Below are 26819 nucleotides of genomic sequence, written 5' to 3' on the forward strand. Positions count from 1 at the left end.
CTCTGTGAAACCAGCTTACTAAGAAAAAATTCTACCCAGTCACCTAAATCTCACATTCAAATCAGAGACAATGAGTAGTAATGAGGGAATTACTTTGTTCTATTTACATACTGCTTTATGATAAACCACCCAAAAACTACTGCCTTAAGGGAGATATTTTAATTTGTGAGAATGAAATTAAGGAGTTGCCCAGCTGGGCAATTTGTCACTGGTCCATGTGGTGTCAGCTGGGACATCAGGGCTGGAGAGTCCATTTCCATGATGACATCTTCATTCACCTGACTGAATTTGTCATTCTCCTTGGATTCTCTCTCTCTCGCTTGGCCTCTCACTCTCCATGGCCTCACCATGGGTTTAGGCTTATCTCCCATGATGGACATGGGGCGATCACAATTCTTACAGTGATCCTGGCTTTCCTGCAGCATGAATCACAGGCTGCAGATCCTCTTAAGGGCTACTCTCAGATCTGGTCCCATGTCAACTCTTTCATCTGCTAGTAATCAAGGAAATTCGAAGTTACCCTAGATTCAAGGAGTGGAGTCACAGACTCATGGAACAGAAGGGCATATAGAATGGGAGATAATGTGACAGCCATTTCTTAAAATACCAACTGCCACATACTGCAAGTTACCCTAGATTCAAGGAGTGGAGTCACAGACTCATGGAACAGAAGGGCATATAGAATGGGAGATAATGTGACAGCCATTTCTTAAAATACCAACTGCCACATACTGCATTGTTCAACAAAGACCATATCCTATATTAAAATGAGGGTTTGTCTAAGAACAGAGAACTGCCACCTTTGTCACAACAATGAAGTTTAGTAAAGTTTTCCTGGAAGAGGTCAACTGAATATGAAAGAAGAAATGTAGCATCCTACTGATGAAGATATCAGAATTTAACATGTCCATGTTGAGAAAGCACTGAAAATAAAGAACAGAGGTGAAAATAAGCATTTTATTTTCTCAATATTCAACCATTTCCAGGATTGCTGTTGCGTGGCTCTAAGGGTTTGGTAAGAGATGAGACTGACAAGGTAATAGTGCATGTAAAAGGGTTTCTATAAGTCCCAAGAACAGGGGTTGTTCTGTAAAGAACCAGATAGCAAATATTCTTTATTCTGCCATCCAAAAGTCAAGACCAAGGTTATTATGAAGGTAAGTATATAACCATTTAAAAATGTAAAGTTATTCTTAGCTTCCAGGTTTTAGAAAAAAGATGGGGTGGGCTAAATTGGGCCATGGGTTATAGCTTATTGAGCATAGAAGTCTATAGGCAATTACAAAAGAGTTCTATTCAGGAGAAACTTATGGTGAAATGTGAATTTGAGGAAGCTCAATCTGATAGCAAAGGGTAAATGGAGGCAAAACTACTGACAGGGAAAGTAGATAAGTAGTTGTTGAAGCAAACTATGTGGTTCTCAGTGCTAAAGACACATAAAAAACAGGGATTGGTGTTCCTTGGAAATGCAATGAATGAGTCTGTAGAAATTGGGTGCACAATAAGAATTTGATGGCGCCAGTTGAAAAGGAAGGAAACACAAGAGAAGATGTAGAAAAAGATGATGAGTTATATTGAAGCAGAATGAATTTAACCTGCCTGTAATAAACCAGATGTGAAGGTTTATTTCATGAGATGTTTGTTAACTGTGTGTTTATGTGTTTGTGTGTGTGTGTGTGTGTGTGTGTGTTTATTTCAGGAGTGAGTCCTTATTTGGTGATGAAGATATGGGAAATATTAACATATTAACTATAATTGAAAAAACAGACATGATAAGCTCACAAAATGTGTACATGCAAATTGGAATTTAAGGGGCCTACTTCTTTCCTGGGACATTAAACATGCATGCTTGTACTTCCAAATTGCTTGACTCAGAATGTCCCTTTGTCCTCTACTTATATTTACCCTTGTTAGCAACTTTATTCTTTAATAGTACTGATTTTTAGACTTCAATTTGTCATACTTATTTATACAAGCTTGCCTTTTAATGATTGATTTTCAACTCCTCCATTTAACATTCTGCACGTAAAATTCTATTAGCTGCTTCTTATCTTACGGTGCTTACTGCCTAGATTAGAACTAATAAAGGACTACATTTTGCTACATATACCTTTAATCTCTGACTTTCTGGAAAGATATTTTAGCTAGATTGCTCGAATCATAAATGCAATTAGTTCCATACTGCTAAGGATTACTACAAACTAACTTTCTAAAAGTTTTATATGTCTGAATGACTGAGAAAATAAGAAAAAAAGTCTCAGAGCTTTCAGCAGCTCTTTCTAAGAAAAATAAAATAAGAATGAGCATGAAAAAAATGCATCTTTTATCTAATCAAGAACCTCTAAAGGCTCCTCACTAAGTCAAATTATAGTGAGCCCAGTGTCCTTAGGTGAACCGCAGAAAAGTCTCAAAATTATGTATTCAGTCTTTCTATCAACAAATATTAACGAAGCAACTCCATATTTGCCCTTCCAAGCCTTATAAATAATTTCACAGAAGCTACCTTAAATGCTGTCTTGAATTTTCATTTGTTTCTTTTTTAGTTTGTTTTATTTTTACCCACATTTTCTGATGCCATCCTCACTTTATCCTTGAAAAATCTACAACATAGGTAGAAATCTACAATAGAGAAGATATAAATGACCCACAAAGTCTTCAGGTCCTGGACATACTCAATCTAACCATCTGACCTGGGTAATACACAAGTTAATAACAAAATCTCAGTGATTCCTTCTCTGACACCGAAATATGTGGAGAGTTGAGCTTGACTGGGAAAAAATGTGCCAAATAGCATGCAGACCAAATAAACTATCATTTGCTTCCAAAGTATAATTTTTTAGGCAAATACAACTTCCAACTATAAAGTACTTTTATTTTTCTGCAACAATTGGAATAACTACCTTCATTATTACCTGATGGCTTAGAGACCACATACCATTAGAGAAGTTCTGTAGGGTGATATTAGATAGAGTTCACTTATCTTTCTCAATGAAATAAATAGTATCTTAAAAGACTTGAACTGGGTGGAGCATGGTGGATGATCAGGCAGAGTTCTTGCCTGTCATGGTGGAGACCCGGGTTCGATTCCCATTGTCTGTCCATGCTGGGGATAAAAAAAATGTTTTATAATTTATTTAAAATAATTCCTTTCTTTATTTTAAAAGTCAGGTAGAAGACACCTATCATCAGGCTATTTCAAGAAATTTATTTTTAATATTAACATATTGGACAATTAAATTTCTGTAGTAAGAGGATTTAAGACTATGATTATCAAGATCACATTACATTAGGGGCATTTTTAGGTGTTCTGTTTATTTTTAAACCTTCTCTATCAGCTATCAATGGTATTATCAGTCATCAACAATATCAATTTATCTTTTTTTTTTTCTCTTTCCCTTCCTAAGTTGACACTTCTTGCCTTCCTTCCATCTAGTTGTGGCAATGCAACTAGTTCTTTTTTAGGAAATGCTCTTGTGGGATGAAATGATTGTGACCATATGTGTCAGATCTTGTACCAATTCTAGAAGTATATTATTACGTGAAGGAATTTGATATACTACATGAATGACGCACAACAGAATATGATTGCAGTAAGAGAGTAACGCTAATTAGCTAAACCACTGCCATTTTGGGGATTGCTTATTACCACAGCCACAATTTATTATTGTAAAACATCCTTTCAACTGTCATTATTTAGAATTGTAATTGAATAACCAGTATACTTCTTTGTTGACATGCATTATATTCACCTGAAAAACTTTTGAAAAAAATGCCCATGCCTGGGGCAGTCTAGTTCTACTCAATTTGACAATGAATGTATAGTGAGCATGTGCATGTCTCAAAAAATGTACATATAATTCTGATGCTCATTTCTGGTTACAAACCACTCTATAAATTTCCTATATTAGAATGGTTATACCGTACTACACAAAGATAAGAGTAATTTAGTCAATTCCAAATAATTATATATATATATATATATATATAAAGCTATCCCTGCAAGATTTGGAGATTCAGTATTCATAGAATCTAAAATAATTGCTATTGACTTCCTCTAGTTCAAGATTCAGATAATATATTCTATGCATGAAAAATGTACAAGTAACCTCTTACATTTAAATAAATGTTTTATTTAAAAGGTAAATCCAAGCTAGTGTGGTCACGTGCCTAATCACTTCGCTGTAGGTGATTCAGATTCTCAAGACATCTTTTAGAATAATATATCTTTTCTTTTGCTTTCACGTTTTCAATTTCTATGAAAAGAGAAAAGTAAATTCAGCCTATTTGGTATGATTAAAAATAGTGCAGTTTTCTGTGATCTTGAATTTCATCTCAGAAACTCAGTGCATTTGTAGGGACAAGAGAAGGGAATTTTGAGGTGAAAAGACTACAGAAAAGACACTCTCGGGTGGGTCAATTGATCCAGCAATATCCTAGTTAATAGACAAAGATACAGATTGATAGTTCTAGGTCCTGCTTTCATGTACACCATTGAATAAATTCTTTATTCTTGTTTATACCTGTTAATCCATTCATAATTCAATAAATATTTGTTAAGCATCTCCTATGTTCCATGTTTAGCAGTTTGCAGTAAAACGATGAGTTTAGCTCCTTTCCCTCCAAATTAGTTCATAATAGGTTGGCCCCTGGTGTCAAAGGATTCACAAATATCTTAATGTCAGTAAGATCCTCTGAGATGGTCTGGCTTCAAATTTGTAAAAATCAAGTCATGGGTTCTGGGGACCTGGTGGTAATAGTCCATTCTTTAAGAGAGAATGATAATAACAAGACAGTAAAGCAGGGACTCAAGCCAGAGAAATTTAGCAAAAACTAAAATGAATGCTCATATGCTTTTTTAGTTTGCTGTTGTTTGCACTGTTGTTGCTTAATTTCACAAGTATTAAAGAGAAAATCAAACATATAATATTAATAAAAAATTGAAAAATAATGCACAGTTGTGATTCGTTTAGGCTGGTAACTTGCTAAGTGGCTCCAATCTTGTGAGTTGGCAGACTGTGTAAACACTGACTTATTTGGTTATAAAAGGAAGATTGAATGAAATTAATAAAGAGAGTTTTTATTTTATTTTTGTAAGTAGCATCATTAGTAAATGGCAGGGTAGTTTTATGAAAAGTTGTTATATTAAAACTGAGAGTTTTCAAAAGTGAATTGTGCAGCTTGCTGTAATCAGTTGAAGCTTTGAAATTGCTAGAGGATATAACAGAGAATAAAAGGACCAACCAAGGTCTGGAGACTGGCACATGCCTCAACAGCGTAAGGGGGTCTGGATGCATGCAAAATCAGTAGGTGTGTGTTACCTTTATCATGGTAAATAGAAGCTTGAGTGACAATGACAATCTGCTTGGCCCATTTGGGGCTACTCTGCAACACAGTCATTGACTCCACCTGGTTTCTTTCACATCCCTTGTTCCTGTAAGTTTATTAGGTTGGGCCATATGATGCATTATAACATGAGATTAAATGGGATAAGTCATGTGGAAATACCTCTGAACATTATAGATCGCATATTAGTTTTTGCACTGCATTATTCATGAACAAGTGAGATGTTTTAACCCAAACAATCCGGGTACTAGATCACTTGTTATTTTGTTGCTGCTCAGAATGAATTTCTGCCTAACATTTTCCACCAAATTGTCATAGGAGCATGTATTTTAGGTTAGAGTTTATCCCTCAAGGGAAAGCAAGGGTCTTATTTGAAAATGTCATGCTCTTGGAGAAGATAATACACTCAGTTACTGTTCATTTTCTTCTTAGAATAAAATACCATATTTTTCTTTTCATTTGATATTTAACTACTAGCAATATTAGCAAGGCTTTGGATAAGAGAACATTTTGTAGGACTGAATTGAGTAACTCTATGTAGCAGAGTAGACTTCTCTAGAGAGGGTAATACTATGCAAATACCCCTGTGCAGCAGCAGGAAATTGGAAAGACTGATGGTCAATAAGTTAGGGGAATCCTGCCCTCAATTTGGCTTTGCCACTCACTGTTTTTGTGATTCTGGGCATCTATCATTTATTCCAGACGTACAGGTCACAAGAGCATTGTCGTCCAAGTTTGACATTTCAAAGCAGTTCAGAAGTAATGAGATATTCTAAGGCACATTCATTTCTGTGGGAAAGACATGATCGTAAGTACAGTGAAGGGCATTTTTTCCCTAAGCTTTACTTTTCACATTTCTTAGTTCTACTAGTATATGACCCTGTTTTTTGTCTTACTTTTTTTCAAATTTATTATTCATTGTAAATTCTGGAGTAGGGTTTAGGCTAGCCCCATTATTAACTTTATATTAAATAAAACCCAACCTCATTAAATAGTAATAAAATTTTATTTTCCATGTAATTGTAAAAATTCAGAAAAGGATTCCAGCAACCCTTACCAAACAGTGCTCCATGATTAAATCTGAATGTTTAAGAAACATATAGACTAAGTGATTTTAAAGATAAGCAAAAAAAAAAAAAGCATTTTACACAAGATACTTTGAGAAGGAGCACATATGTAAATAGTTTAAAGTGTAAAAGGCAGTATACACATCCCATCTCACTCATGTTTTGGATACTGTTACAAAGACATTTATTTCAGAGAATATCCTTTATGTGTGTCTATTGAATAATTGATAAGATTTATTGGTCCATTCATTTCAGTCACTTATTTTCTCTCCAAGGTTTATAACAGTGCTTAAAGCCTGGAAGCTAGAAGCAAAAGGGAAACAGAATTCTTTGGGAAATAAAATGTAGGGGAATTGAGAGGGAAATATGTGCTGAAGCAGTTCTTTAATAAGGAAACTCAATTTGGCTTATGTGTCATATTTCTTCTTAAAGTCACCTCTCCAGCCTCCCTGCTGCTCAGTCACTTTCCTTACTTTCAATATCCCTAGTCTCACTTCCTCAGATTCTGTTTACAAGGCAATGATATCTGCTCAAATGAGAAATTCAAACTTGGATTTTGTATTCTTTTCGTGCCATTACTACTATGATCTCCCAACCCGCAACCTTTTTAAAAACATTTTCAATGAGAAATCTTCACACACATACATTCCATACATGGTGCACAATCAATGGCTCACAATATCATCACATAGTTGAAAACACAATTTTTAATGTCCATTAATGTAGGACTCATTTGTTTGTGCTGTCTTGATTTTTTTTGGATTTCTTTAGACCAGGATGAATTTAGCCACTAGGTCTAGAGGACTTCTCTAGAGACAAGGGCCGCCATCATCTCACACATTTAGGACCATGGAAAAGGGGAGTTCCTGTCATATCTCCTCACAGATTTAACTCTTAAGGCTTCTTCATCAAACTGTTACACATGTCCAGTCATTTCTGGTATGGATGGTGCTGTTAGGTAACCTAGTTCAGCAGTCACCTCATGCTTTATAACCAAGAGAAGGCTTTTAGGGGGTTGAGTCTGCTCAACGATGACTACACCTCAGCTCACGTTCTCCATTGCTCAGGTTTCAGTCAATCACCCAGACCCTCTAAGCCTGAAGCTGCCCATCACCGACTATGCTAATTTCCAGCACCATTTGCAATCACCAACAGAAACAAGATCTGTGAAGACAAAGTCCCAGCATACACAGTAAGGAAATATTTAAATCCATTTTAAATAGGTCCTAAATTTAACATGATATACTGATACAGTAACTCATAACATCTGTTTATTAAATTACAAGCCAAATACCATTTTAAGTGCATTTCATATAATTTATTCCATTTGTAAACCAAAATTATATTATATATTATATGCTTATTTAATATTTTGAAAATGAGGACACTGTTATAGAAAGGTTAAATAACTTGACTACACAATCTGGTAATCTTACCAAAGAGGCAAATGAAAAATTTACATTAACCTAGATATTTATGACTCCAAATTCAATGTATGTCTATTTCCATAGAAAAATAAATCTGAAAATATAAATACAGAAGTGTGTGTGTATATATACACGTGTAATTTTTATCAGATAAGCAATGAATGCTTAATATGAAATATTTATAAAATAAGAATAAGTTAAAAAAATCAACTAACAGAGAGTATTTTTGGACTGGCAAAATAAAAGACTCTATAATACCCACTTTTACTTAAGGACAAAGGGAATCCTGGTGAAAACTGCCCAAATGAATTTTTTTTTATAATTCTACTTCATAAAGAAATATAACAATTCAAGGAGTATTTGTTCAAGGATAACAACTGGATTTCATAAGAACAGTTAACTTTGTATATTTTAGTTAACCCTAATTCTCTCTAACTCTCTCCACTCCACAGTAGCCTTGAAAACCAATGGCCTTACAGCTACACTAGATGTGAAACAGCATTCTAGCAACCACTGAGCGCTAGAATGGGTTTGGTGCTCCCCAAATGCCTTTCCCTTTCTCGGCACTTGACTTGCTTTGACTTAAGTAAGAGTTCACTCTGTGCAAGCAATCCTATCCTGAGAGAATATGTAAAACCGTCTGTGGGGAGTATCTAACATCACAGCTGCCTGAGGCTGTTGTATCTAACACAAGATTCATCAAAACACTTAAAAGAAAAACCCAGGGAATTAAGAGTCCATAGAAGACTTTTTAAGAGAGTTTACATATTATTGGGACTTTCTATAAGGCCCCCAAAGACCCTAATCTCTCACCTCTGGCTCACTTTAAGAATCTGTACCAGCAGGTGGTGAAGACTAAGAGAGAAATGCCAACTGTCTGCTGAAGGGTGTTAGAAGTGCCCCAGTATCCACAAAGAACTCCTCAATCAAGCCTGGGAAACTGGTCTGTCTGAGGCATTTAAGGGCTATTGGTTCAATCATTGACTGGACAAAAATCTAACTTTGCAGAGACTTCAGTGGTCACACATGAGACAGAATACAGACCACAAAAGCCATGAAACAGCCCCAAAAAGCCTAGCAGCAACAAAAATAAATAGCAATGGGCACGCCATGGTGGCTCAGCAGGCAGAGTTCTCGCCTGCCATGCTGGTGACCCAGGTTCGAGTCCCAGTGACTGTCCATGCAAAAAAAAAAATACTAAGAATGATAATAAAATTAAGTAGAAATAAAAAAGTAAATAAATAAATAGCAACAACAACAAACTTTATGAAGAAATAAAGAGTACAAGTAAGGCTAAATATATAGGTGATTATATACAATACATGAACATATATTTGTTTTTAACTCATCTTCTATTTGCTTTAAAAGACAATTGTACAAAGCCGTGCTTTTAAGTGATAATTATAAATTATATATTATTATCCATAATAATTTATAAATGAAGCTGTGTTTCATGGGCCTTTAATTTCTAAAGATGCAGTTTGTTTGTAAATGTATATAATGACAACAATATTCCAAAGGAGGAGGAGATTATGAACTTACTGTGCAACAAAATTTTTGTATAATATTGAAAGTATGATATTAATCCAAACTAGATTGCTATAAGTTAAGATGTTACATAAGCAAAATTGACAGATTTGAGGTAAGTAATAGACAATCCAACAAAAATAGACATTTCACTACCCTGCTTTCATTAATAGATAAGATAACTAGGTAGAATACCGGCAGCAAAGCGTAGGATTGAACAACACTATAACTGTATCAAACCTAACATGTGTTTATAGAACACTCCACCCTAAAACAGCAGAATACACAATTATTTTCAAGTGCATATGGATACACTATATGTTAAGGCATAAAACAAGTCTCAATACATTGAAAATACAATCTGAAAATTTAAGTTAAAAAGCAAAGTAATTTATAATTGCATCAACAAGAATAAAATAATTAGAAATAATTTCAAAAGATGCAAAAAACATGTATAAACTGAAAACTACAAAACATCATTGAAAGAAATAAGGGGACCTAAATAAATGGAAAGATATAAGCTGTTGTGAACTGGAAGGTTTAATATCATCATAATGACAATATTCCCAAGCTGATATACAGAGTCAATAAAATCACTGTAAGGATTCAAACTGACTTCTTTGTAGAAACTGACAACCTGCTTCTAAAATTGATATGGAATGGAAAGGACTCAGAATAGCTAAAATTATCTTGAAAAAGAATAGATTAGGGGAATTATATCTCTTGATTTCAAATCTACACTAATCAAGGAAATGTGATACTGCAGAAGATAAAGAGATCAATAGAATATAATTGAGGATCCAGAAATAAACATTGATGTTTATGGCCAATTGATTTATGACAAGGGTGTCAAGAATAGACTGTCCAACAAAAGATGCTGAGACAACTGGATAGCCACATGCAAAAGAATGAAGTTGGACCCTTCTCTCATACCTTACACAAAAATAAACTCATATTTGATCTTAGATCCAATTGTATCAGCTAAACCTATAAAACATGCAAAAGAAAGCAGCAAAAAATATTCATCATCTTGGATTAAGCAAAGCTGTCTTAGATATGGCATCAAAAGCACAAGCAACAAAAGAAAAAAGTTACATTGGAGTTCATCAAAATTAAAAATTTTTATACTTCAAATGACATCACCAAAAAAGTGAAAAGACAACCTACAGAGTGAGAGAAAATATCTGCAAATAATATATCTAATAAAAAACTTTTACAATATTTAAGAATGTTTATTTCAACAATAAAATGACAATCTAATTAAAATGAGGAAAAAATTTGAATAAGAAGTTCCTGAAAGATATACAAATTGGCAAATAAATATATGAAACATTGTGCATTATCATTAGTCATTAGAGAAATAGAAATAAAATCCACAATGAGATTCCACTGATACCTAGTAGGATGGCTATCATGAAAAAAAGGACAATAACAAGTGACAGTGGAGAAACTGGAACTCTCATACATTCTTGGTTGGAATATAAAATTGTGCAGCCACTTTGGAGATAATTCGGTAGTTCAGAAAATAATCAAAATAGAGTTATTTGTGACCCATCAATTCTACTCTTGGGTATATGCACAGAAGAACTGAAAAATATGGTTCCAAATATTCACAGCAGAATTATTCATATCAGCAAAACCAATGGAATAATACAAATGGCTATGAACTGATGATAAATGGATAAACAAATATGGTATATCTATTCTGTTGTATGGAACTACAGAATATTATTCAACCATAAAAATGAATGAAGTACTAATATATTCTACAACACAGATGACCCTTGAAAACATGATGTGAAGTGAAAGAAGCCAGAAGCAAAGGACCAAATATTGTTATGAATCAGTCGTATGGACTATCCAGCAAAGGCAAGTCCACAGAGAAGGGCAATATATTAGTGTTTGACAGGAGCTGGGAGAAAGGAATCGGGAGTGAATGTTGGTAGATATCAAGTATCTTTTGGGGTGATGAGAATGTTCTAGAATAAGAAACTGGTGATGGGCTCTCAGCTCTGTGAATATAATATGAATTAAATCTGAATAAAGATATTACCCAAAATCTCACAAAATAAAACCTGAAACAAACAAAAAATCAGAGAACATTGACAACAATATATTGCCCAGTCCCAGCCCCTACCCCTTGCCCCCTGCTTCTTAATGAATAGCTTTCCTGATGCTTTCTCATTGCTCAAAATAATTCCTTAGCTATTTGTGGAAATATATTTATTATTATTCACACCTATTGTTTCAACCAGCTATCCATTTCCTAGATGAATCTCTTCCAACCTTAGTAACCATCCTTAAATTTAGATAATTTACTTTGTGATTTTTAAAGGCTATTAAGGCCTTGACAGATAAATAATATTTTGCAAATGTTACACTGAATACAATCAATCTACTTTAGTTTTATTACTTTGTGTTAACTCACATAGGACATTGGATGAGTTACATATTCTCACTGAGTTTTAGTTTTCACATCTTCTAAATATGGATGATGGTAAATCTTTACAGGGTTCCCACCTACATGAAGCAAAATAATAAATGAAAACCCCTACGTGAACTTTATTTTTATTTATTTATTTATTTATTTATTTATTTATTTATTTGCATGGGCAGGCACCAGGAATCGAACCCAGGTCTCTGGCATGGCAAGCGAGAATCCTGCCACTGAGCCAACATCACACCACCCCAAATTTTATTTATATATATATATATAGATTTTTAGTGTGCTTCTTAACTATATCTAGATTTATATTTTTTAAATTCTTTAGTATACTTCTTAACTATCTCTAGATTTCAATATTTTGTGATGAAAAATCACTGTAATTCTCTCATTTACATTCTAATATTTAATTACATTTTATTTTACAAACACCCAAATTGTGCTATGATGTACCAGATAATATAAGAACATTATAATTTTAACACAATTTGTCTGTATATTTACCCAGAGTTGAGTGCTGTTGCCACTGTTTGACAGATAAGAAAACTGAGCAGAGATAACTTGTCTAAGTTCCTGTGCTGTTTTTCTTTTACGGTTTTTTTTTTTTTGGTTGTAAAATATTGTATACACACACACACACACACACACACACACACATGCAAAGAAAAGAAAGAAAAAAAAAACAAAACAATAATTTTCAAAGCATACTGCAACAAGCAGCTACAGAACAAATCCCAGAGTTGGTAGCCCATGACAAACTCTGGGAACTTCTGTGCTGATTTGAAACTGTTATGCACCCCAGAAAAGATGTGCTCTTTTTTCTAATCCAATCTTGTGGAGACAGACCTATTGCTTAGGGCGGGACCTTTAAATTAGGTTGTTCCCATGGAGGTGTAAACCACTCAAATGTGGGCGGAATCTTTTTTATTAAGTTGTTTCCATGGAGATGTGACCAACCCAATTGTGGATGGTAACTTTTGATTAGGTGGTTTCCATGAACATGTATCTCTGTCCATTCAAGGTGGATCTCAGTACGCTTACTGGAGTTGTTTAAGAGGTAACCATTTTGGAAAAAGTCCAAAAGTGTGTCAGAGATTTTTGGAGATGCTGAAAGAAAATGTTCCCAGGGAAGCAGTTTGAAATAAAAAAGCAAAAAACAAGCAGACACCATTCATGTGCCTTCCCAGATCAGCCTTTCTTGAGCCAAAGTATCCTTCTCTGGATGCCATAGTTTAGACATTTTTATGGCCTTAAACTTCAGACTTGTAACTTAATAAATTCCTTTTATAAAATCCTATCCATTTCTAATATGTTGTATTTCCACCACTAAAAATTAGTGGAATTTGGCTTTATACCCATGTAGTCATGCTACAGAATAAAGTTTTTCAAAATACTCCACAATGCTGCTTCTGGGCTATAAAAGATATTTTAACAGGCAATGTTTCCTAAAATGTTAAAATACAGGGGGAAAATGAAGTAGAAATACCTTTTAAATGATTTGGCCTCTTTGCTCAACAACAGCATTTTCTCAGAGCTACTGTATCTCACTGGGGATCCACCACTATGCTTTGCAACTTATTATGCACATACAAGTCATCTAGAGTCTTGTTACAATTCAGACTCTGCCTCAGCAGGTCTTGAGTGGCCTAAATGTCTGCTTTTCTAGGAAGTTCTCAGGTGTTGTGGATGCTAGTGGGCTATGGGCCATGCATGGGGCAGCAAGATTCCCAATCCCTGGAGGCTATAGACAATAATTAGTGTGATGGTGGTGGAGATTTAGGATGATTCTGGTCATGAGTATCCAGGATGATCTGATGAGGAGAGGAAGGGGCTAGAGAAATTTGAACAGTTATAGATCTGTGCTACCTTCTCTCTTAAGACTTTTATTTAATAATGCCTTGTCATATTGTTAATATTCTAAATGATTCAACTTTTATTTGGTATAAAATAAAATAGCAAATTATATTGATGCCCAAATTAATTTTCACTATTGGTTTCTAAATATTTTGCAGTGCTAATATTAAATATACACCTTATATTACATTATATATATGTGTATATATTAGATACCGAATAGCACATACTTATATGTTATTTGTATAACTTAGTATATCTCACAGAGCAAAGCAAATTCTAATCATTGTGGTAAGAGGGTGATTAACATCTTCAGAAAGAATAGAAAGCTCAAGTTTGGAGTGATTATAATTCTGCTAAGATGGTAGCAGGGGAAGCAGGAGAAATAAGGCATACAAGAAACCTTGGGAAGGAAGAAGTAGAAATCCAGTTTGGAGCCATGAAGGGATCAGTCCAAGATTGTTTAGGGCAGTTCAAGCATGAAGAACATGACTTTCTGATGGTAGATAGTTTCCTAGACAAAGACAACCTTCAAGAGAAAAGCTGGTAGCAAAAGAGGGACATTAGGAAAAAGAGAGGCTGGGGTGAGATGCATCCCTTGTCTCTTCTCTATGGCCTTTAAGAAAATGCAACCCCTCCAGGGCTCTTGCAGATTCAAAAATATCTTATTCGTTATTATAGAATTGGGACTATTTGTGTTTATCATTTTATAACCTCAAGTACCTCATTTGTTATAAAGCTCAAACAACATTTTTCCCGTGATCACCATACACCAGGCACAGGAGGGAGGTGGGAAGGAGACTGAGGAAGAAAGAAACAAAACACACTGCCCAATGTCCAGAGCGCTTGTTGTGTAGACAGAAAAACAGATCAATGACATTGGTGGGCAGGATATCTGCCTGATGGAGGTGCCACCAGGGGTAAGGAGAGCATACAGAAGGAGAGCCATTCTGCAGCAAGATCTCTGTTTCTCCAAATTGTCTCCGTGGTCTGATAAAACAGGACCTTTGATTCAGACCTGTACAAGGGAATGCCGTCAGTAGCATAGGGACCCTCTGATAATACCTTCCTGCCTGAGGTGCAAGGCCAAGAGTCCTCATCCCAATCTTGTTTGGTGCGGCAGGGTAATGAAATTATAAGGAACAGAGATTTTATTAAATATGATAATGCTTTTCCCCTTCATTAATTCAATCAACAAGTATGCATTCATTCTCTTACCAGTTAAGGAAAAGTTCATTAAATGATATCTGTGGGCACTTCCGGAGAAGATGGCGGCTTAGTAAGATGCGCGGGTCTTAGTTCCTCTCCAGAAAAGCAACTAAAGAAACAGAAACAATACGAAACAGCTCCCGGAGTCACGACAGAGACCAAAAAGACAGCGTACCCCATTCTGGAACAGCTGAACGGGCAGGGAGAATCTGCTGCGGTGAGATACCCAAGGGGTGCGCGTTTTCCCGGCCGGGGCGGTTGGCGACTGGGGTCCCCTCCACGCACGTGGCTCCCCGGTCTGACTGGGAACGTTGGATAGCGGGGGCCTCCCGTCACGCTTGGCGTTTCGGGCCAGCTGGGCAATTAGGACCGGCACTCTCCCAAGCCGTGGCGGCCAGCGACCCCCACCTCCACGCGCGGTTTCCCGGGCCAACTGCGGTGCAGACAGACGAGCGCCACGAGCGCCACCTACTGGGCAGGAAAAGAAAAACAGAGCCAGAGATTTCACAGAAAAAGCTTTCAACCAGCTGCGTAAACACACCCAGGGAAAATCTGATCAAATGCCCAGACACCAGCAGAAAATAATGGATGACGCTCGGAAAATTGAAGATATGGCCTAGTCAAAGGAACAAACCAATAGTTCAAATGAGATACAGGAGCTGAGACAACTAATGCTGAATATACGAACAGAAATGGAAAAATTCTTCAAAAACCAAATCAATAAATTGAGGGAGGACATGAAGAAGACATGGGCTGAACAAAAAGAAGAAATAGAAAATCTGAAAAAAACAAATCACAGAACTTATGGGAGTGAAGGACAAAGAAGAAAAAATGGAAAAAACAATGGATACCTACAATGGTAGATCTAAAGAGGCAGAAGCTACAATTAGTGAACTGGAGGATGGAACATCTGAATTTCAAAAAGAAACAGAAACTATAGGGAAAAGAATGGAAAAACTTGAGCAGGGGATCAGGGAACTGAATGACAATATGAAGCGCACAAATATACGTGTTGTGGGTGTCCAGAAGGAGAAGAGAAGGGAAAAGGAGGAGAAAAACTAATGGAAGAAATTATCACTGAAAATTTCCCAACTCTTATGAAAGACCTAAACTTACAGATCCAAGAAGTGCAGCGCACCCCAAAGAGATTAGACCAAATAGGCGTTCTCCAAGACACTTACTAGTTAGAATGTCAGAGGTCAAGAGAAAGAGAGGATCTTGAAAGCAGTAAGAGAAAAACAATCTGTCACATACAAGGGAAACCCAATAAGACTATGTGTAGATTTCTCAGCAGAAACCATGGAAGCTAGAAGACAGTGGGATGATATATTTAAATTACTAAAAGAGAAAAACTGCCAACCAAGACTCCTATATCCAGCAAAATTGTCCTTCAAAAATGAAGGAGAAATTAAAACATTTATAGACAAAAAGTCACTGAGAGAATTTGTGACCAAGAGACCAGCTCTGCAAGAAATACTAAAGGGAGCACTAGAGTCAGATACAAAAAAGACGAAGAGAGAGGTATGGAGTAAAGTGTAGAAAGAAGGAAAATCAGATATGATATATATATACAAAAGCCAAAATGGTAGAGGAAAATATTATCCAAACAGTAATAATACTAAAAGTTAATGAACTGAATTTCCCAATCAAAAGACATAGAATGGCAGAATGGATTACGACCAGCAATACCACTGCTAAGTATCTACTCAAGGGACTTAAGGGCAAAGACACAGACGGACATTTGCACACCAGTGTTTATAGCAGCATTATCTACAATTGCAAAGAGATGGAAACAGCCAAAATGTTCTCAACAGACGAGTGGCTAAACAAACTGTGGCGTATACCTACGATGGAATATTATGCAGCTTTAAGGCAGACTAAACTTATGAAGCATGTAATAACATGGATGGACCTAGAGAACATTATGCTGAGTGAGTCTAGCCCAAAACTAAAGGACAAATACTGTAAGGTCCCACTGATGTGAAACGACATTTGAGAATCAGCTTGGAATATATCATTGGTAACAGAGACCAGCAGGAGATAGAAACAGTGAAAGATAATGGGTAATTGGAGCTGAAGGGATACAGACTGTGCAACAGGACTAGATACAAAAACTAAAAAATGGACAGCACAATAATACCTAAGTGTAATGTAACTATGTTGGAACACTGAATGAAGCTGCACCTGAAATATGGTTTTTTGTTTGTTTGTTTGTGTGTTTGTATCTTTTGTTTTTGTTTTTTTTCTTTTCCTTTATATATATATATTATTAGTATTATTATTTTAATTCTCTTCTCTATATTAACATTCTATATTTTTTTCTGCTGTGTTGCTAGTTCTTTTCTTAAATCGATGCAAATGTACTAAGAAATGATGATCATACATCTATGTGATGATACTAAGAATTACTGAGTGCATTTGTAGAATGGAATGATTTCTAAATGTTGTGTTAATTTCTTTTCTTTTTTTTGATTAATAAAAAAATTAAAAAAAAATGATATCTGTGGGTATACCAAGCTATCATAAAATGTTCTGATGCCTAAAACTCATTTCATTTTAAAGCCTGCCACTGAATACCTGAATTCTTTTATTTGAAGATGAACTGTTATTGACCAATAACTTTAAAAACTGCTAACACTCAAAACTTTCCTGTTAAATATGCCTAAACCCATATTCCTTTGTTCCATCATCAAATATATATATTTGTTACAAGGCTGTAACAAACTGTAGAGGTCACAGAAAAGCAGAGAATGAATGACTTGGTAAATGTCACACTTTTAAAGTGTAAATTTATGTTTGCCTTCACTGAATTTCTTTTAGAGAACTGAAGTTTTGCAAAAATATGCAAATAACCTGACCGAGTAGCAATTTCACTGATAGAAGAAAATCTTCACGCAGATTGTGGAGGAGGCTGTGAGAGAAGTGGCAGAGAGAGGAGTGGGTGGGATCTGTGAATTATCGCTTAGAGTCTACTTACAGAGAAATCTCCACTGTTCATCAGCAAAGTAACAGAAGTGAATGCTTAGAACAGGCGCTGCAGTTGCTTGACTTTGACTCCTGGCTTGACCTTTTTATTAGCCATGTGACCTTCACTAACACACTTAAACTCTGTCTCAGATGCCTTATCTGAAAACTGGGGAAAATAATAGGCTCCCTCCCAAAATAAGGTGCAAATTCAATACATAAATGCATTTTAGAAAGAACGTGATGTATTGTCAGCTTTCAGTCTTAACTCTCATCAAACTGTGCCAAAGACCTCCAGCTAGACAGTGTCTGTTCTGAACTTGTTGCTGCAGTGGAGAATTTGGAGTAGTGGGTGAGGAAAGCTTGAATGATGAAGACCTTAGAGACGTAATGCCCAGCATATAATTGGAGTTCTGAGGTGAGGAATGAAATTGTGGAGTGCCTGTTCTTCTGTCACAAGAAAATCAATCTCCCAGATGTGAGAAGATACAGCAATACAATGTAGAGATACAAGGAGAAAACTTTGAAAACCATTTGTAGCACAAATGGGCCAAAGGTGAAAAAAATAATCTCTGACTTTTCAGCGGTACAATTGTGAAACTGTAAGGTATCAGTTATGTCAATATTCATTATACATAAGCCTAGAGGTCATTTAGGGCATCGGGACCATTTTTCAGATATAGAACTTGATCTTGAGGAAAAGAATTTTCTGAAGATCCTATATTACCTCATGAAACACTGGAAGAGAAGCCACAGTTCCTGGATTCCTATCTAGGGAAGGCATGCAAGCACAGCTAATATCAGCCAAACTGTTGTCAGCAACCTTACTTAATTTTACATGCTCATTTTCTTCCTCCTTGGCAAGTAGATCCCAACCCCATCAGTCTGGGTTGATTTAGTTTTATAGAACGGACAAAAGCAGACGGTGTGATAGGCAGTTTCCAGGGACAGGAGTCCCAGAAGTCGAGCCTTCCACATGGAGCACCAAGTCCATCAGGCAAACAGGTTATTGGTATTGCCTCCAGGATCTGGCATGAAACTAGGAACCAGTGTGGTTGAGAAGAAGAGAGACACCTGAGACCACCCAGGTCCTCATGGAGGGTGGCAAGAGTCACCTGGACTGTCACCAGGGACCACTCTGTGGTTTGCAGGTGTTGGGGAGACAACAAAAGCACGACTCATCCAGGCCCTGGGTGGAACCATGTTGAGTCACACAGAGAAGAGTTGAGTGAGGCCAGCTTCTTGAATAGATGTCAGGTCCCCACGGCCTGCGGATCTCAATCCATGGGTGACATAGGTAAATGGTTTATGTACCACTTGTTCCATGGTAGAAAGATAGTTCTCTTTCTCAGCTGGGCACAGCTAGAGCATTGGGAGTGTGTCAGGTGCTATGCAACTTACACATTTAGTCTGAGAATATTTTATCTGTGCTCAGGGCAGAAGGAAAGGAATGTGCAGGAAGACCACCTGTCAGATGTGGGATGAGTGTGATGTCACAATGCCCCTGAGAAAGCATCACCCCACATCCATCACCCTATCCTAGGCTCCCGACTACCACATCAAATCCTGAGCCTAAGGGTTATTTGTGAGTCATAGGGAAAGGCGGCAGGCCACACTTGACTTCAACAATAGTTAATCTTCCAAATTGATATTGTCGAGGTCTTAGCAGAAGCACAGCTCAGGAGAGTTGCTGTACTGAGCTTTGAAAAAACAGTAAGAGAGCAATCCATTCCTAGAACAATGGAACAGTATGAAGTTATGGAAATAAGACGTACAACAAGAATCTGGTCATTAGAACCAAACCAAAAGGTACAGTAGGACAAATTGAGCTAATGCCAAGACTCAGAGACCCAGCCTCAGGCCCTTTCCACTTCTAAAGGGGAATGTGTCAACTTTCAGAGGAGTTAAAAGTTCTCAGAAATGAAACTATGTGTTGTGGGCAGTCAGGAGGATCATCAAAGCTGTTTGGCATCCTTGGCTGGATTACCAACAGTTGTGGATCACCATCTTCATTCCACTGTCAATATTCATTTTCCTTGAGAACAAATAGTTCTGCTGAAATATGAGAATAAAATTGAATATTCCATTGCTTATATTTATATTACATGCCACATTTTATTTGACCCTCCGTTGGTTGATGGAGAGATAACACTTTTCATCTGAAAGATTGCAAAATTCAGACACGGGTACTGATCCACTAATAAGAATGGGCAAAAGCAAGCCTTCTCAACATAGAAAGTTGGGATATTAATAGGACAAGTACTCTGGAGGGCACTTTGGAAATATCTAATAAAATCTTAAATGCATTTACTCTTTAACCCTGTTAACCCAATTCTAAGAAATTACTCTAGAGATATGTATACACACTGCAAAGACCTTTATATTAACATATCCACATATTCAATGAAACACTGCACATAATTTACTTTTTTTTTGCATGGGTAGGCACCGGGAATTGAACCTGGATCTCCAGCATGGTAGGAGAGAACTCTGCCACTGAGCCACTGTGGCCTGCCCTATAGTTTTAAATAAATTATATTTCTACAAATAGGACCTACATAAAACTGAGTACAGCTGTATGACAGTACGGTGCAGATGTGTCTCTACAGAGATGGAGAGAGGAAGAGAAAATAAAGTATGAAACTGTATTTTGTATGCAAACACGTGTTCAAAAGTAAAGAAAAAATATATTATGCAGAGACATTTTCTGGAAGGAATCATAACAGCAATAGAAATGGGTTAAGTAACTAAAAAAACCACCCACTAATTTTGAATATATAAAAAGTAGTATGAATATTATCTATTTTAAAAGAGTAAATAATTAGCTAGAAATAAACCCAAATTAAAAAAACACAAAAATAATAACATATAAATGTGAATAAAACGCTATCTGACAGCCAAATGAGAAATGCCCCCCTAAGATAAAAGACAAAGGAAAATAAATAAGTGAAGGCATAATAGATTTGACTGAATGGAACATTTACCTTTCCATATTTCTAAGATATCATTATATTAAAATTTAAAAAATACTGCAACACTCATGATAAAAATATCATTATCCTTAATGTGCTAAAGAAAATCTTTGTAAGTTAGAACAGATCCTCACATAGCTAGAAAAATGGGATACATTTGTATCTATAGCTAAAAAAATATATTTTCAAATTTTTTTTGATTCACTAAAAATGCAATAATAAAGACTTTAAAAAAACCCTATTAGATTAAAAGTGTCAGTTAAAGAAGTGGTAGAAGTGAAAATTGGTAAAATTTTTTGGATTTCCAGGCTGGCAACTAATTTGCTAGCTGCTGGAATGCGATATACCTGAAACGGAACAGTTTTTAAACAGGGGGATATATTAAGTTACAAGTTTACAGTTCTAAGGCTGTGAAAATGTCCAAATTAAGGCATCCAAGAAAAGATACCTTGGTTCAAAAAGGCCAATGGTGTTCAGGATTTCTCTCTCATCTGGAAAGGCACGTGAAGACATCCTCCAGCTTTCCCTCTAGGAATCTTTTATGGCTGCCCCAGGGCTCTGTCCATTCTGCTGGCTCTGTCAGTTCTGGTGCCTCTCATGGTTCTAAAGCTTAAAGGACTCCAGTAAGCAACCCCACCTTGAATGGGCAGAGACACATCTTCATGTAAGCCATCTAATTAAAAAGTTACCACCCACAATTGGGTGGGTCATATCTCCACGGAAACAGTAAAAAAGGTTCCACGCAGCAATAATAGTGATTAAAGGACACAGTTTTCTGGGATAATAAGAGCTTCAAACTGGCACAGCAACTTATTAATAAATGTTCAAAAACTCTCCTGATCAATGGCATTTGTTTCTGAAACTTTCTTGTGAAGATACAATCAGAAAAATTTGTACAGGCCTCAATAAAGGATTATTTTTTAAATAATAAGTTATGATATATTCAGATGGTTGAACACTATTAATATTAAAATATGTATTTTGAAAAAATAGTGAATAAAAAGATCCTTTATTGAGGGGAATAATTATTTACCTAACAGAGGCTAAAGCATTTATTATGCTTTATATTTTTCCATTAATTTGTGGAACAAATTGTGTTCTGGCTGCTCAGATTTTATAATGTTTTAATTTTCTTTGATTTCATCTTGATTATTAGAACTGCTACAAATGATATTTTATTTTATAGTACCTGTCTTATTTTAAATGAATGCAAATTGTATCCCCAACTCTTGTGGAAATACTAAAAGATCGATGAGTGTTTTGTGCATTCTCTTCTCTTACATTTACTCATAGAGGTCTCCATATCTCAACAGAGGAACCCAGATATCTCAGAATGTCATAGAAAATTGCACGAGTGAAGAAGAAAAACAGATCGTGCCTGTTATTTAGTGAGTTATGTTTGGTTATATGTATCTCATCCAATGTGAAAAGCATCTCTTTTACAGTAAAGTGAGCTCAGCACAGGCGTCGATTTCTGCTGCCTATTTCTTTATATCATTGACTTTAATATGAAATAATTGTTTGTCTAAAAATATATTATTTTTGGATATTTGGTATATTCTGGGTTTCCCCAGATCAGTAAGTAGATTATTGAGTTGATCTTTTATTGGAAAAAATGTATGTACAACTTTACTTATTTTTAATTTCCGATTACTGTGCAAGCTGGAATATTTATATTTAACATACTGATTGCTGCTTAAAACAACAGAAATGGAGACAATCATGTAGTGCCCATAATTGGGGAGTGTCATGGTTAGGGACAGGTGTCAACTTGGCCAAGTTGTGGTACCTGTTCATCTGATTGGGCAAGCACTGGCCTGTCTGTTGCAATGAGGACATTACATAGGATTAGGTCATGATCACGTCAGCTACATCCACAGCTGATTCCATTTGTAATCAGCCAAAGGGGAGTGTCTTCTGCAATTAGTGATGCTAAATGCAATCATGGAAGCCTTTTAAGGAGGACTCAGAGGAGACAGGTTCATTCCTGCTTTGGCTGGTGAGCCTCTCCTGTGGAGTTCATCCAGGCCATCCATTGGAGTCATCGGCTTCGCAGCCTGCCCTGTGGATTTTGGACTCTACATTCCTACGATCACGTGAGACACTTTCATAAATTTTATATTTGCAAGTATTCCCTGTTGATTCTGTTTCTCTAGAGAACCCTAACTAATACATCTTGGTACCAGGAGAGGTTCTTAAAGAACAGAATCTTAAAAATGGGTTTTTATGAATGTTTTCTACTCTGACTGGGCTCAGAGACAGTAAGGGCTCTGATTCCCGTAATCAGAATGACACTCCCAATCCATGGACTGAGTTGGCAAAGGAGATAGTCAAAATATCATCATTTGATTCTCCTAATGCTTCGCTTGTACGAAGCCAGACTCTGGGGGATAATGTTTTTGACACCTTTACAGAGTTTTGTAGAAATAAGAGTTATAGAGATGTTGGTTGGTTGTTGTTAGATACACTGTCTACATTAAAGGGTGAAAGGGATGGGCTTAAGGCTTCAAACAAGAAGCTTAAGTGCCATCTGAAAGATGTAGAGGTTTCTATGAGTATCCTGAAGGAAAATTTTATTTCCTGTAGCCGTAGACTTGAGATCTCTGAAAATCAGACTCAGAATCTTATTGTTAGAGTAGCAACTTTACAACGTAAACTGAAATCTCAGTCTTGCATGGTGTCTGCCGTTAAAGTGAGGGCATTGATTGGAAAGGAGTGGGACCCTGAAAAATGGGATGGCGACATATGGATTGATAATGATGTTGGGGGTGAGGCTGAAACCCTAGACCATGCTGAGCCTTCTTTAGATAACCCTGTAATAGTCTGCCCTGAGGACATAGCTGCCCCACCTCCAGCCTGCCTTGAGGAATTGGCCACCCAACCTCCTCCTGAAGGGATTAGCCCTAGAGTTATTAATCCTGTTTCACCAGATGAAACTGCAAATGAAAGCCCTGAAGCAAATGGCTTGGAAGATATTTCTAATTCTTTTCATGACCCACCCCCACCACCCCTCATTTCTTCTAGACCTATAACTAGACTAAAGTCCCAACAGGCCCCTAAAGGTGAGGTACAAAGTATCACACATGAGGAGGTACGTTATACTCCAAAAGAACTGTGTGAGTTTATCAATTTATATAGACAGAAATCAGGGAATATGTGTGGCAATGAATTTTAAGAGTGTGGGATAATGGTGGGAGGAATATAAGGCTGGATCAGGCTGAATTTATTGATATGGGCCCACTAAGCAGAGATTCTGCATTCAATGTTATAGCTAGAGCAGTTAGAAAAGGTGTTAACAGCTTGTTTGGGTGGTTGGTTGAAACATGGATCAAAGGTGGCCAACATTACCTGAGGTTGAAATGCCAGAACTGCCCTGGTATAATGTAGATGAGGGGATCCAGAGGCTTAGAGAGATTGGGATGTTAGAGTGGAATTTATCATGCAAAGCCTGCTCTTACACCCCAGGAATGTCCAGAGGATGCACCTTTTACCAGAACAGTGAGAAAAAATTTGTGAGACTAGCACCATCATCCCTCAAGAGCTCTGTGGTTGCACTTCTCTGTAGGTCAGATATTACTGTAGGAACTGCTGTCACTGAGCTGGAATCCTTAAACACAATGGGGATGACAGGATCCCGAGTTGGCAGAAGCCAGGTGGCAGCACTTAATCACCAAAGACAGGGTAGACGCGGGTATTACAATAGACAACAAACTCAAAGGAGGCATCAAAATTATATGATACGCAGAGATTTGTGCATTGGCTAGTAAATCATGGGTGCCTAGAAATACAATAGAAGGGCAGTCTACTAAATTCTTGTTGGAGCTGTATAAACAAAAGAGTTCTAGGTCAAGGGAACAGAAGTCTAACCTGAATTACAAAAACACAGAGTCACGGCCCCTTAATCAATTTCCAGACTTGAAACAGTTTACAGACCCTGAGCCCTTGAATGAAGGGGAGGCCAGGTCCCTATGGGGAGAAAACCTGTTACACTGCCACAAATTTATACTGTTAACCTTCCTCTAAGTCTTCCCCAAGGAGACGACGGCCTTTTACCAGGGTAACTGTGCATTGGGGAAAAGGAAATGATCAGATATTTTGGGGATTATTAGACACTGGTTCAGAAGTGACATTAATTCCAGGGGACCCAAAACGTCACTCTGGACCACCAGTCAGAGTGGGGCTTATGGAGGCCAGTGATCAATGGAGTTTTAGCTCAGGTCCATCTCACAGTGTGTCCAGTGGGCCCCCGGACCCATCCTGTAGTTATTTCCCCAGTTCGGAATGTATAATTGGCATAGACATACTGAGCAACTGGCAGAATCCCCACGTTGGTTCTCTAACTCGTGCAGTGAGGGCTATTATGGTGGGAAAGGCCAAGTGGAAGCCACTAAACTGCCCCTACCAAGCAAAATAGTAAATCAAAAGCAATACCGTATTCCTGGAGGGATTGCAGAGATTACTGCCACTCTTAAGGACTTGAAAGATGCAGGGGTGGTGATTCCCACCACATCCCCGTTCAACTCTCCTATTTGGCCTGTGCAGAAAACAGATGGGTCTTGGAGAATGACAGTGGATTATCGTAAACTCAACCAGGTGGTAACTCCAATTGCAGCTGCTGTTCCAGATGTAGTATCATTGCTTGAGCAAATCAATACATCCCCTGGTACCTGGTATGCAGCTATTGATCTGGCAAATGCTTTTTTCTCAATAGCTGTTAGTAAGGACCACCAGAAACAGTTTTGCTTTCAGCTGGCAAGGTCAGCAATATACTTTCACTGTCCTACCTCAGGGTATATCAACTCTCCAGCCCTATGTCATAATCTTGTTCGCAGAGACCTTGATCGTTTTCCCTCCCACAAGACATCACACTGGTCCATTATATTGATGATATCATGTTGATTGGACCTAGTGAGCAAGAAGTAGCAACTACTCTAGATTTACTGGTAAGGCATTTGCGTGTCAGAGGATGGGAGATAAATCCAACAAAAATACAGGGCCTTCCACCTCAGTAAAATTTCTAGGTGTCCAGTGGTGTGGGCATGTCGAGATATCCCTTCTAAGGTGAAGGATAAATTGCTGCATCTGGCCCCTCCCACAACCAAAAAAGAGGCACACGCCTAGTTGGTCTTTTTGATTTTGGCGACAACATATTCCTCATTTGGGTGTGCTACTCCGGCCCATTTATCGAGTGACCAGAAAAGCTGCTAATTTTGAGTGGGGACCTGAACAAGAGGAGGCTCTGCGACAGGTCCAGGCTGCTGTGCAAGCTGCTCTGCCACTTGGGCCATATGATCCAGCAGATCCAATGGTGCTGGAAGTGTCAGTGGCAAATAGAGATGCTGTCTGGAGCCTTTGGCAGGCCCCTATAGGAGAATCACAACGCAGACCCTTAGGATTTTGGAGCAAAGCCTTACCACCTGCTGAAGATAACTACTCTCCTTTTGAGAAACAGCTTTTGGCCTGCTACTGGGCCTTAGTAGAGACTGAACGCTTAACCATGGGCCACCAAGTTACCATGAGACCTGAGTTGCCTATCATGATTGGGTGTTGTCTGACCCACCAAGCCATAAAGTTGGGCGTGCACAGCAGCACTCTATTGTAAAGTGGAAATGGTATATACGAGATAGAGCCAGAGCAGGTCCTGAAGGCACAAGTAAGTTACATGAAGAAGTGGCACAAATGCCCATGGTTTCCACTCCTGCTGCCACATTACCTTCTCTTTCCCAGACCAGAGCTATGGCCTCTTGGGGAGTTCCTTACAATGAATTGACTGAGGAAGAGAAAACTCGGGCCTGGTTTACAGATGGTTCAGCACGATATGCAGGTACCACCCGAAAGTGGACAGCTGCAGCATTACAACCCCTTTCTGGGGTGTCCTTGAAGGACAGTGTGAGGGGAAATCCTCCCAGTGGGCAGAACTTCGAGCAGTGCACCTGGTTGTTCATTTTGCTTGGAAGGAAAACTGCCAGAGTGCGTTGTATACTGACTCATGGGCTTTGCTAATGGTTTGGCT

General features: G+C 37.4%; 1 long non-coding RNA gene across 6 annotated transcripts; it reads right to left on the reverse strand.

Moving 5' to 3' along the window:
* Positions 1-2877: 2877 nt before the first annotated feature.
* On the reverse strand, positions 2878-21515 carry LOC143661630 (uncharacterized). 6 transcript variants are annotated; one of them, XR_013164758.1, is made up of 5 exons: positions 21444-21495; positions 7452-7574; positions 6009-6132; positions 4114-4253; positions 2878-3103 (listed from the first exon to the last, which is right to left on the reverse strand). It is a non-coding gene; the product is annotated as an uncharacterized LOC143661630 (long non-coding RNA). The 6 variants fall into 6 exon arrangements; XR_013164755.1 differs by having other exon boundaries at positions 7390-7574; XR_013164760.1 differs by lacking the exon at positions 7452-7574 and adding an exon at positions 11793-11884 and having other exon boundaries at positions 21444-21489.
* Between the last annotated feature and the right edge of the window lie 5304 nt (positions 21516-26819).

The sequence above is a fragment of the Tamandua tetradactyla genome, chromosome 17 (genome assembly GCF_023851605.1).
Source record: "Tamandua tetradactyla isolate mTamTet1 chromosome 17, mTamTet1.pri, whole genome shotgun sequence".
NCBI classification, from domain to species: Eukaryota; Metazoa; Chordata; class Mammalia; order Pilosa; family Myrmecophagidae; genus Tamandua; species Tamandua tetradactyla.